The sequence below is a fragment of the Curcuma longa genome, chromosome 7 (assembly GCF_044706935.1).
Source record: "Curcuma longa cultivar G26 ecotype Majalengka, Jawa Barat chromosome 7, ITB_CL_G26_1.1, whole genome shotgun sequence".
In the NCBI taxonomy this organism is placed as follows: Eukaryota; Viridiplantae; Streptophyta; class Magnoliopsida; order Zingiberales; family Zingiberaceae; genus Curcuma; species Curcuma longa.
Genome location: NC_133867.1, coordinates 10,343,733 through 10,355,603, shown reverse-complemented (window position 1 = coordinate 10,355,603; position 11,871 = coordinate 10,343,733).

The window sequence follows — 11,871 nt, the reverse complement described above, 5'->3', positions numbered from 1 at the left end:
CCATTTTCAAATGGGTTTATGGTTATGTTGCCCTTATGAATTTAATGGGTTTATGTTTATGAATTTAATGGGTTTATGTTTATGGTGACTAAGCCTGTGATGCTCTTTGTCTGTCTTTGTTTTTGTTTGCGGTTTCGGTTGCATTGGTCATAATACAGCCTATTCCTTGCAAATACCAAGTTCTCGGATCGATCAACTGGTCGCTGAAGGCTGATCGACCAGTGATCGACCAATCTGATCGACCAGTGGTCGATCAGGACAAGCTGATCGACCAGGTGGTCGATCAGCCTCAGCTGATCGACCCGTGGTCGATCAGCTCAGCTGATCGAATTTTTGCTTTCCATTTTAAAAATCAATTGAAAATCTAAATCTGGGTGTTAAACTAGAAGAACTGGAAAAAAACAACAAGACAACACAAGATCAGTTGGAAAATCAATATTTAACTGTCAAATTTGGATAACCTGAAAGAACGGAGATTAACAAAAAAAAAAAGTTTAAAATCTAAATGCCTAAGTTAAATTTGGTAATTGCAAAATGGTTGAAAATCTCTAAATTTGATGTCAAATTTAATAGCTAAAATAGTTTACATTTGATTGTGAATTCAATCAAATTTAATAAATAATACTTATAAAAATGAAACCAATTTAATCTCAATAATATTCTCGATGTGAACATAATTAAACTATAAACTAGGTCTATTTGTTTTTTTTAAAAAACATTTGTGATTTGCCTGATGAAAAATTGCTATCAATAGAATTTTTTATTTAATGAAAAATGTGGATGTTAAAATCTCACAACGTTAATGAACAAATTAAATAAACGTTCGCCACCGGAAATCCAAATCTCCTTTGTTATGAATGCCATAGGACAAAGTCGGGTCATAAGCAAAACATCAATTATATGTTAATTGTCTAACCACATTTAACCTCTACCACTAATACAATACAGAAGAGTAAAAACAGTCACTGCCCATGAAACCACAGTAGCCAGCAGAAGACCATTTGATTTCCTCCTCTCAGCATCTAGCTTTTTCTTTAGTTTCATGATCTTTCGTCTCGATTCTTCGTGTAACACATCTGATGCAATGGCTGAGTGAGATATATCAGCTGTAATAGTGTCTGATTTTTCTTTCTTGTCGGCCCAGTTAAAGAAATTACAGCTATTCGAGGTCTGCAACGATCACAAACATAAACGTTACCAAGCAATTTGGTTGAAGAGCTAAAAATGGATTTCACTTTGGTGCGATGGAAGAAACAACTTACATTCCAGTTAGGGCACCTCCAAAATCTTCTCCCTGGATTTGCGTTGCTATTAGATTTGAGTAGAATCGGCTGGTCCCCACAACCACACCTCCTTGAACTCCTGGACACCAACGAAGATGAAGATCTGCAACTGCAACTCATCGACAACAATGAAATCCGTTCATCTGCAACTCGCCGATCAGTCCAAAAAAATTCGGTGAGAAGGAAAAAAGTTTTAGACATACCTGGAAGCCATGAACTGCCCCACCGCCGATCAGATGTGCGATCGTTGAAGCTTGAAGGCGGTGAGGAGGACGGGTAAAGTTTTGTTTTAGGTATAGGGTTAGGAAGGGTAACTTCGTCTTTTAAGTCTCCGTCTCTGTTTTTGTATTTTGTATTACCAAACATGAGACAGATACAATTTATATTCTGTCCACTGTCTCTACTGTCTTCTGTATTTTTGTATTTCTGTCACTGTCTCTCGTGTCCCTCAAACCAAACGCAGCCTAAAAGATTGGTGGTAGGTACAAAAATGAACCTGCTCCTTCGGAGGGCTTTGATGGGGTGCTTCCTCTGGGGTAGGAAAAGAAGAGACAATATGCACGGTGCGCTTTTCTTTTCGAGAGAGTATATAAAGTTCACGTGGTACTCCCTTATGATGTATAGACGGAGAAGTCTTCCTCTCTGACTTATAGCTAGCTGAGTTGTCTCCATGTCGAGCAAGTTGAGTTTCTTCTATATGTATGTACTTTTTAGCTCTTTCTAATAATTTAGCATAATTGGCAAGAGGTTTCTTCACTAGTGATCAGAAAAATTCCTCATCCATCAATCCTTGAGAGAAGCACTAGTCAATACCTCCATAGGCGTGGAAGGAACATCCCAAATGACTCTGTCAAATCTCTAAATATACTCCCTGAGAGTTTCTTGAGCTTTTGTTTCATGGTGAACAAGTTCAGGTGTGTTTTCTGATATCTTTGCCACTAGCAAATTGATGGAGGAAAGCAGTCTTGAAATCAACAAAGAATGGAGGGAGGGAGAGGGAAGACGACTGAACCATCTTTGCGTAGAGCATGACAAGGTTGTTAAGAAAAATTCAGCACTTGACTCCATCTGGGTATTGGTGCAGTAAAGCAGCATTCTCAAAGCGGCATAAATGATCTTTGGGATCTGAAGATCTAGTGTATTCTCCTAGCTGGGGTTGCCGAAAGTGCTGGGGCAATTCCTATTCCAGGATTTTCTTAGAGAAGGGCGTGCAGAATATGCTTACCTCGTCTTCTATGACCGTCTTGCTTTTGTAGTCAGGTCAACATAGGTCAACTCGGGATTCATGAGAATCTTCATCTAAAAAAGTATCTTCCTTGCGAAGAGAGTTTAATAGGGGCACGTTATCCTCTCTCGGTGTGGGTCATCTTCGATGGGGAGAGAGGTCTTCTAGCGAAGGTGTCGGGATTCTTGAAGGAGGTAATAATAAGTGTTGTTGTAATACCTTTATCATAGTTTGTGTGACTAATTCATTGATCTTCTCAAGGATGACCATCATCTTGTCGCTGCAACTCTTTTCAGCAGAATCATGCTCGCCAATTATTTCTCCAGTGTTAACCATCGTAACGTCTCAACTTAGTTTTCCCACAGACGACGCCAATCTGTTCTGTCCAGTACACCGTGAATGGTTCAAACACTGGTTCAAGGCTCATCGACATGCACATTCCTATGGTGAGGCTGTGGAAGGAGAAGAAGAGGCTTGCAAAATACTCAGAAAAGGGTTAAAATGGCACTGGGGGGATCCCGTCAAGCCACTCTGACGCTTAAGTTAGGGTTCGGCGCAAGGAGTTTAATGACTTGAGGAAGTTAGGGTTTATGTGTGTGTACCTATACCCATGGACATGAATTACCTTTTTATAGCAGTTGATTTCCGAAATAATAGCAATCGTTTGAGAAATATTTTGGCAGACTGATTCCGTCCTAAAAAGATTCGGTCCATTGATATATATTCGAGAAGGCATTCCTGTTTCCACGTAAGAATCAGTTCTGTTCTCCCCGATTTAGGCGGAATGACCATGACTCCAAATAAGTATCACGTGACAAAGGTTGACCCTAGATGTAGGAAGTGTGCTAAGATCGAGTCATGAAGTCAGTGCACGATGCAGGGAGCGTGTAGAGACTAAGTCATGAAATCGACACACTATTCAGAGAGCGTGCCGAGACCAGACACTACAAAAATACTGCACATTTGGGACGAATTTTGGGACGAAAAAATTGAAATTATTCGTCGCAAACATGCTTAGGGACGAATTTAGCAACGAAAACTTTTCTGTTGCAAATGGCTCGTCGCAAAGTTTTGCAACGAAAATATCTATATTCGTCGCAAACTTTGCGACAAATTCAGAAATTTTCGTTGCAAAACTTTGCGACAAAAAAATAAGGCCGTCCCAAAAAGTGGCGACAAAATATAATTCGTCGCAAACTTTGCGACAAATTAATAAATTTTCGTTGCAAAACTTTGGGACAAATAAATAAGGGCGTCCCAAAATGTGGCGACAAAAAATAATTCGTTGCAAAACTTTGCGACAAAAGAAACTAAATTCGTCGCCAAAATAAAATCATTTTGCGTCGAATGTAATTTTATCGTCGGAAAATTCCGACGAAAAATTAGTATTTGTCGCAAATTTGCGACAAAAAACCAATTATTTCGTCGCAAACTACCGCGATTTTGCGACATAAATGTTTTTTGTCGCCCATTTGCGACGAAAAAGCTGTTTTTGTCGCACATTTGCGCCAAAAAAATAGTGTTTTCGTCGGAAATTGGCGACAAAAAATATTTTTGTCGCAAAATGTAGATAATTATAAAACCTACTGTGATTACGATACGTTGGCGACAAAATCCTAGTTTTCGTTGCAAATTGGCGACGAAAACAAATTTTTTGTCGCAAATTTCCGACGAAAACTAGGGTTTTGTCGCCAATTATAGCCGCACAGTAGTTTCGATAGGTTTGCGACGAAAATTTTTTTTTGTCGCAAAACTCGTCGCAATTTAAAAAAAAATTTGGCAGATTCAATCTGTTTTTGCTAATATGAAACCTGTTTACATAAATATCACATTCAACACATCCATATACATCCAAAAATAAATATACTCACATCCATATACACAAACAACAAACATCCATAATATCAAGTTCCTACAAACTTCAGTAAAAAGCAACAAGCTACAACAATATCAAACAACCTCTAAATGTATCAAACATAAAAACAAACATCCATATCCAAGCTCCAAAAAAAAGTATCCAACAAACTAACATCCATATCAAATCCATCAACTCCATAAATAAATACATCCATGATAAAGTATCTAAAAGACCAGAGAAAAAACTATGCAGAAATATCACCGTCCACGGCGACCTCGGGTGATACTTTCTGCGTCACTGATCGCTTCTTCATCAAAATTGTTTTTTCTTTTCCTACATCAGCAAACAGAAGTATTAGAAATATTAGAAAATTAATTTTTACAAATAAAGTATAAAATAGAAAAATTTACCTTTTTGCCGTCCTTGGATGAACCCCTGTTGAAAACACAATAAAAAAATTTATCTGTCGCCAAAGTTGTCGGAAATTAGCAACAAATGAATTATTCGTTGCTAAAGTTGTTCCTAAATTGCGACGAATTTATTTCATCTCTAAAATTTGTCCCAAATATGCCATATTTTTGTAGTGAGAGTAGAAGGTCGGCACATGCTTAAGAAAGCATACCGTGACCGGGATATGAGGTCGACAGATGCTTAAGGAAGCATATCGAGACTAGAGTAACAGGTCGACACATGCTTAAGGAAGCATACCGAGACCGAAGTAGGAGATCGACATATGCTTAAGGAAGCATACCGAGACCAGAGTAAGAGGTCGGCACGTGCTTAAGGAAGCATACCAAGACCGGAGTAAGAGGTCGGCATATGCTTAAGGAAGCATACAAGATTAGAATAGGAGGTCGGCATATGTTTAAGCAAGCATACCGAGACCAGAATAGGAGGTCGACACATGCTTAAGGAAACATACCGAGACCAGAATAGGAGGTCGGCATATGCCTAAGGAAGCATATTGAGACTAAAGCAAAAGGTTGGGGGGGGCGGTTAGTTGGATTAATGAAATGACCTTTAATATTTAACCGATAATCGTATTTACTCTATTTTCCTCATACTCCTTTTTACCCGATGTCCACATAAGCACTAAATAATCCTAACGGATCAATTATCATGGTCTAAACATGGTATAAACATGAAATAATTATCATGATATAAACATGGTATAAATATGGTATAGTTGTCATATGTTAGCATATTTCGATTATTAAAAATCTGATTTCCAAAAATTGAAATTCTTGATTAGATTAGAAAATAATTTGGAAAGATTTTCAAATTTGGAAGTTCCTAATTGAATTAGGAAACTACTTCAAAATTCAAAAATTCTGAATCAGAATAGGAAATAATTTTAAAATTTGAAAGTTCCTAATCGGATTAGGAAACAACTTTGAAGAATTTTAAAATTTTCAAATAGGGTTCAGAAAATCATTTTCTAAATTTAGAAGCTCCTAATTGGATCAGAAAATAATTTTCAAAATTCAAATTTCCTAACGAATTAGGAAATAATTTTTAAAATTAGAATTTTCTAATAAATTAGAAAATATTTTTCAAAATTGGATCCTAACGGATACGAAATATGCGGCTAGCACCATTGGTGCTACTAAGCGCCTCTTCGATCCTTTATGAGAAAACATACGATAGCTCGTGTCATGTAAAACCTTAGATCTACGATCTATGTCGAAACACAAGTAGCTCTGATACAACTATTGAAGTTTTTCATAGGATATGAACGTATGTTTTCAAAAAATACACAACAAAAGCGAAATAATTTTTTTAAAGTTTTACGCATCCTAAAAATAAGATCATACATGTGCAAGACATAAACGTAAATAAAAAAGAGTTGTTTAAAAGTCATACCTTTCTAACGATATTAGATGAAAATAAATCACCTAACAAGACTTACCTCTATTAGTATCCACGTCGAAATATCTTCAAGACAACTTCACAAGCCACAATGCCTCTTCATTTGGTACTAGCCAAATCAAGAAGACAGAACGAGAAGAAGAGAGAGGGTTGACAGTTCCAAGGAGAAAAATCGATGGTTATAGGAGTTCTTCCTTTCGAGGACCATCCAAGTGAGGAAGAAGAAAAGAGGGGGAAGGGCTTGTAGGAGGCACAAAAGGGGAAAACCCCCTTGATGGGCGATGGAAAAAAAAAGAAAGAGGAGAAAAATAAAAAAAACTCTTTTCTTTGTTCCATGGAAAGGTATTTATATACCTTTGCATTAACTCTTGAGGGACAAGCCCAAACCTATATCACATATGTAAGTCTGGCTCATCTACAAGAGGAGTGAACAAAACCCAAGCCCATGCCGCATGAGTAGGCCCAACTTGCTTGCATGAGGTATGGTCCATAAGTGCTTCCAATGCAGCAAATACTTTTCATGTTTGCCCTTTTCCTAGTCCAACCAGACTTAATCTTTCTTTCTTTAAGAATTTTATTCTCTAACTTATTTTTAATTTTTAAGATATACTCATAATGTGTGTGACCTAATAGGTTCTTGGTTTTATTGGTCATTCATAATTAATCATTAATTATGAATAGATCATGAGTGACACCTAGTAGCACATTATGACCCCCAATTGACTGAAAAATACAGTTAATTTCAAAACATATTCTAAACTCTTCAGCAGCTACAGTTATTAGTATTTCTGTTTCTGTCACCCATCTTATACCCATTTAGTTCAGGACATGATCTATATGTCAGTTTCCACTAAACTGACTACATCACACTTAGCTCAAGTAGTAGTTCCTTGTCCTGTGGATTCAAATTACTCAAAAATATATGTCTAAGAAGACCATCCTCTTAATATGTTTGCTTTGGCTAAAGACTTATGAGTAATAATCCTAACAAGAGATCATAGAGTATACGTCTCCTTATAAAAGAAGTGATGAATCTTCTGTGGGTTATTCAAACATCTTTGGGCATATTGACATATACCCAACATCACGGACCTACACCACTTAAAAAATGTTTTGCTAAGATGTCAAAGTATAAGCCTCCATGGCTAAGATAACTTGAATACCTCAAGTCTAAGAAAACTTACACTCGAGCTGCAATGAGATCCTTCATTGACATATAAAAAATCACATGAAGTCTCATAGTAGGTCACACCCGATGAACTAGTTACCCTTAACTAGCATCTACATTTTAACTCTCAACATTCCTATGTTTTCAGCCAGGGAGGATCGACTACTTAGATAAAATAAGGAGTATAATATGTGCTAGTCTCACAAAATTGATGATGTCCAGTCTTATCAATTCATTGACTAGGGAAGATTTTAATACGTACATAATTACACATGATGAGATACTCACTAATTGTAATTCAAGCATAATTTCTCTCATGCTATGCTTTATATTGTGAACTTCATTAATTGAGTTTAAGATCAAATCATATACATATAGAATGAACACTCAAATAATGAATTTTATTTATCAAATAAATAAGATAATATTTAAGATGATTGTCTTTAGGACACCTCTCAAATATAATAAAATCTTGATTCTGATCGAGGAACAACATGGGCCCGATGATAGGAGATCTGCACTAACACGGGCCTGGCTTGATCTCCAGGATGCCATTACCACGTTCTAGCTGAGAGGTTGCATAATAGTGGAGCACCTGCGAAGAGTCAGAAATAGGGAATGGAGGGCACCGTTGGACTCTTTGCAGCCTCAAGAACACAAAGGATCTGAAATGGATCTGATTTGACTTGTCTAGGTCGATTAGTGGGTTTTGACCCAAACTCACTTATGGACCTAGGCTATTTGGATTTATGCAAATTTACAACTACTAGGAAGGGTTGAGCCAGGAAATGGTAGATATGATATCAAACCTTGGTTTTGATTAAGAAACAACGTAGGCTTAATGTAGGAATATCAACACTACAATGGGTCTGGTCTGATCCCATATCAGGCCCAACATGGGCCTGATCTCTAGGATACCATGACCACGTTCTAGTTGAGAAGTTGCATAATAGTGGAGCACCTGCGAAGAACCAGAAATAGGGAATGGAGGGCATAGTTGGACTCCTTGTAACCCTAGGAACACAAAGGATCTAAAATAGATCTAATCTGACTTGTCTAGGTCGATCAATGGGTTTTGATCCAAATCCACTAATGGACCTAACTATTTGGATTTCTGCAAACTTACAACCACTAAGAAGGGTTGAGCAAGGAGAAGGTAGATATGGTGTCAAACTTTTATTTTAATCAAGGAACAATGTGGACCTGGTGTCGGGAGATCAGCACTAGCATGATGGGCCTAATCTCTAGGATCCCATGACCATATTCTAGATGAGATGTTGCATAACAGTGGAGCACCTACAGAGTGTTAGAAATTAGGAATGGAGGACACCGTTGGACTCTGTGTAGCCTTAGGAACACAAAGTGTTGGGTTGCAAAGGTGCAAACATAGTCCCACATCTATAACACATGGAAAAGATCATGGGTTTAAAAGGATGGAAGATATCTCCATTGGTATGAAGCCTTTTGGGGAGAGCCCAAGAACAAAGCCATGAGGGCTTAGGCCCAAGTGGACAATATCATGCCATTGTGGAGATGCAGACATCCTTGGGGACCCTACAATTGGTATCAGAGCGAGGCCGCTCTTCACCGGACTAACCGTCGGATGAGCCATGATCCGGATCTAACCATGTGGGTTGAACCTTAAAAAACAAAGGAAGTGGGGGCTCCCGTGTTTGAATCAAGAAGGACCAGACACCGGGCAGGAAGTCCTAGTAGGTCGGGTAGACCGAGGGGCATGAAGTCCTGGTTGCGGCTGGGCAGGAAGTCCTAGTAGGTTGGATAGACCGAGGGGCATGAAGTCCTGGTTGCGGCTGGGCAAGAAGTCCTAGTAGGTCAGGGTGGACCGAGGGGCAGGAAGTCCTGGTTGCGACTGGGCAGGAAGTCCTAGTAGGTCGAGTGGACCGAGGGGCAGGAAGTCCTGGTTGCGGCTGGGCAGGAAGTCCTGGTGGGTCGAGGATTCAGACATCAAACGGAGGCTTTCCGTTTGAGGGGGGCCTGTGGTCCTTTGTTTGAGGGGGGGGATTGTTGGGTTGCAAAGGTGCAAACATAGTCCCACATCTATAACACATGGAAAAGATAATGGGTTTAAAAGGATGGAAGATATCTCCATTGGTATGAGGCCTTTTGGGGAGAGCCCAAGAACAAAGCCATGAGGGCTTAGGCCCAAAGTGGACAATATCATGTCATTGTGGAGATACGAACATCCTTTTGGACCTACACAAAGGACCTTAAATGAGTCTAATCTGACCTATCTAGGTTGCTCAGCAGATTTTGACCCAAACTATTACATCCTGAGGGTATTCTTGTCTGATAAATTGGGCAATACCTGACCAGTGTTGTTTTTTATTGTTTTTTTATTTGTCATGCGCACCATTTAAAATTTATATTTTGTAATTAATCAAAACCCCTAATTTACACTAAAATAGCATAGTAGAAGTCTGGGTCGTCTCTCTCATGGAACCAATGATAGAAAGTTGTATTGGACATCATAACAAGGGATTTTTATTTTCTAATATTATTCAATCATAGAAAAGGACTATACCTAACAACAAGTAGGAACTTATGAGACAAGCTTATTTTAACAAGGAGTAATCAAGAAATATTTATACAACAACTTCTAATGAGGAGACAGTCTAATTATACATCATTGAACTAATAACCAACTATACATACAAACAAATGTACAATTACAAAGTAGCAAAGATAAAGAATATGCAATCACCATTTTATCAAATACATCCATGTTAATATTATTACCAATCTAAGAATATAATCCAAGAATGTATTAATCCTACTTAACAAACTTATCCTAAATATTCACATGATCACATTATTAACAATTCAAGATTACAATTCAATAATGAATTTACGTAACTTACAAATGAATCCCTATATACACCCTAATTACAAATTCATTCAAACAACAATCATAATTACAATTTCATTCCAAATTAACATATTTATAATTAAATCTAAAAATTTGACAATTCCACATTTAAGTCCAAAATTTCACAAATTCACAATTCATTCACTAATCAACTTATACTTAATCAAGGTTTATCAAAACACGTTCAATTCATTTCAACCAAATTCATAACTTCTATAATTGTTTAACCGAACTAAACAATTCATTCCAAAGGAAATAACTTCACAATTCATATGGTTGCTATTCAATTCAATTCACAGATCAACATTGAAGTCATCCGTTCCATTGCAATTAAGCTCAAAACAAGAACAAGATCAAGTACAAATGGGGGTTTTGATTAAACAAAAGCAAAATTAATGGTTACTGTCTTCAATTCATAGAAAAGAATATAAGGGTTACAATCTCCCAACTTGAACCCAGAACAGAGTCACCGACCGAATCATTGTTCTGCTCTGGTGCAATCGCGAAGCCCTTTTGGTTGAATGCAGGTCGACTGGAAGCGGAAGGATCTTCATCGAAGCTGGATCACTCTGACAAAGTTCGATCGGAGAACGCGAGATCCAATCACCGATAGTCTACCTTAATCAACTGCCGCAACTATGGAAATGGATTAGAATAGAAAATTAGACAATCCTTACCTCAAATTCACCGGTGGCTGAAAAGGCAGTCGGAGATAAACGAGGCAACCCTTGTGTTCACAAACATGTTGGTGAGAGGTACCCCGATGCCGAGCTCTGGTGGATGTGAGAAGGGAGGGGAGCTCACTAGAGCTGGACCACTCCGACAGAGTCCCTAGATAATGTGGTACGCCAGCCACTACCATTTACCAAAGCCCTAACCAGGTCGGCAGGCAACACGTTGGCAGAGGGGGTGAAGAAGATGCTCACCAGAGCTGGACCACTCTAGCGGAACTCCTAGCCGATGCATCACTGAATCTTCGATCGGGAAGAAAGGGGCTCGGCAGAGAAGATGTCATGAAGAAGAAGAAGAGAAATTACAATTTCGAGAGTTGACCTAGCGCAAGCCACCTTCTGCATGGACTGGTTTCCTGCTTTTAAACCCCATTGAATTGGACTATTAAATCGGACCGCTGAACCAAACCAGTTTTTTTTCAAATTGGGCTTTTTCTTGGGATTTTTGAATTCAATTTTTGGCTTGATTCAAACTCCTTGAAATTGGGCTTCTCTTATATGAAATTTGGCTTGATTGCAATTCTCGATTTGAACTGGATCACGATTAAACCTAACCTGATGTTTCCTTCTCAAGTTGTTATCCTCACCCTAAATTCTTGTAAAATAAAATATGATAAATTAATAATCATGAATTACCTCAAATTAATAGAAATTAAGATGAAAACCACAATGAAATCCAAGCTAATAAAATATACTAGAAACACAATTTAAGATACAAAAGAAGATCAAAACATTGAGATATAATCCTAAATTAGCATATCCCAAATATGATTATCAGTACCCCTAGTGACAATATTAGAACAATGATACCAAATCAATTCAAATCCAATGTAAAATATCAATGCAATAT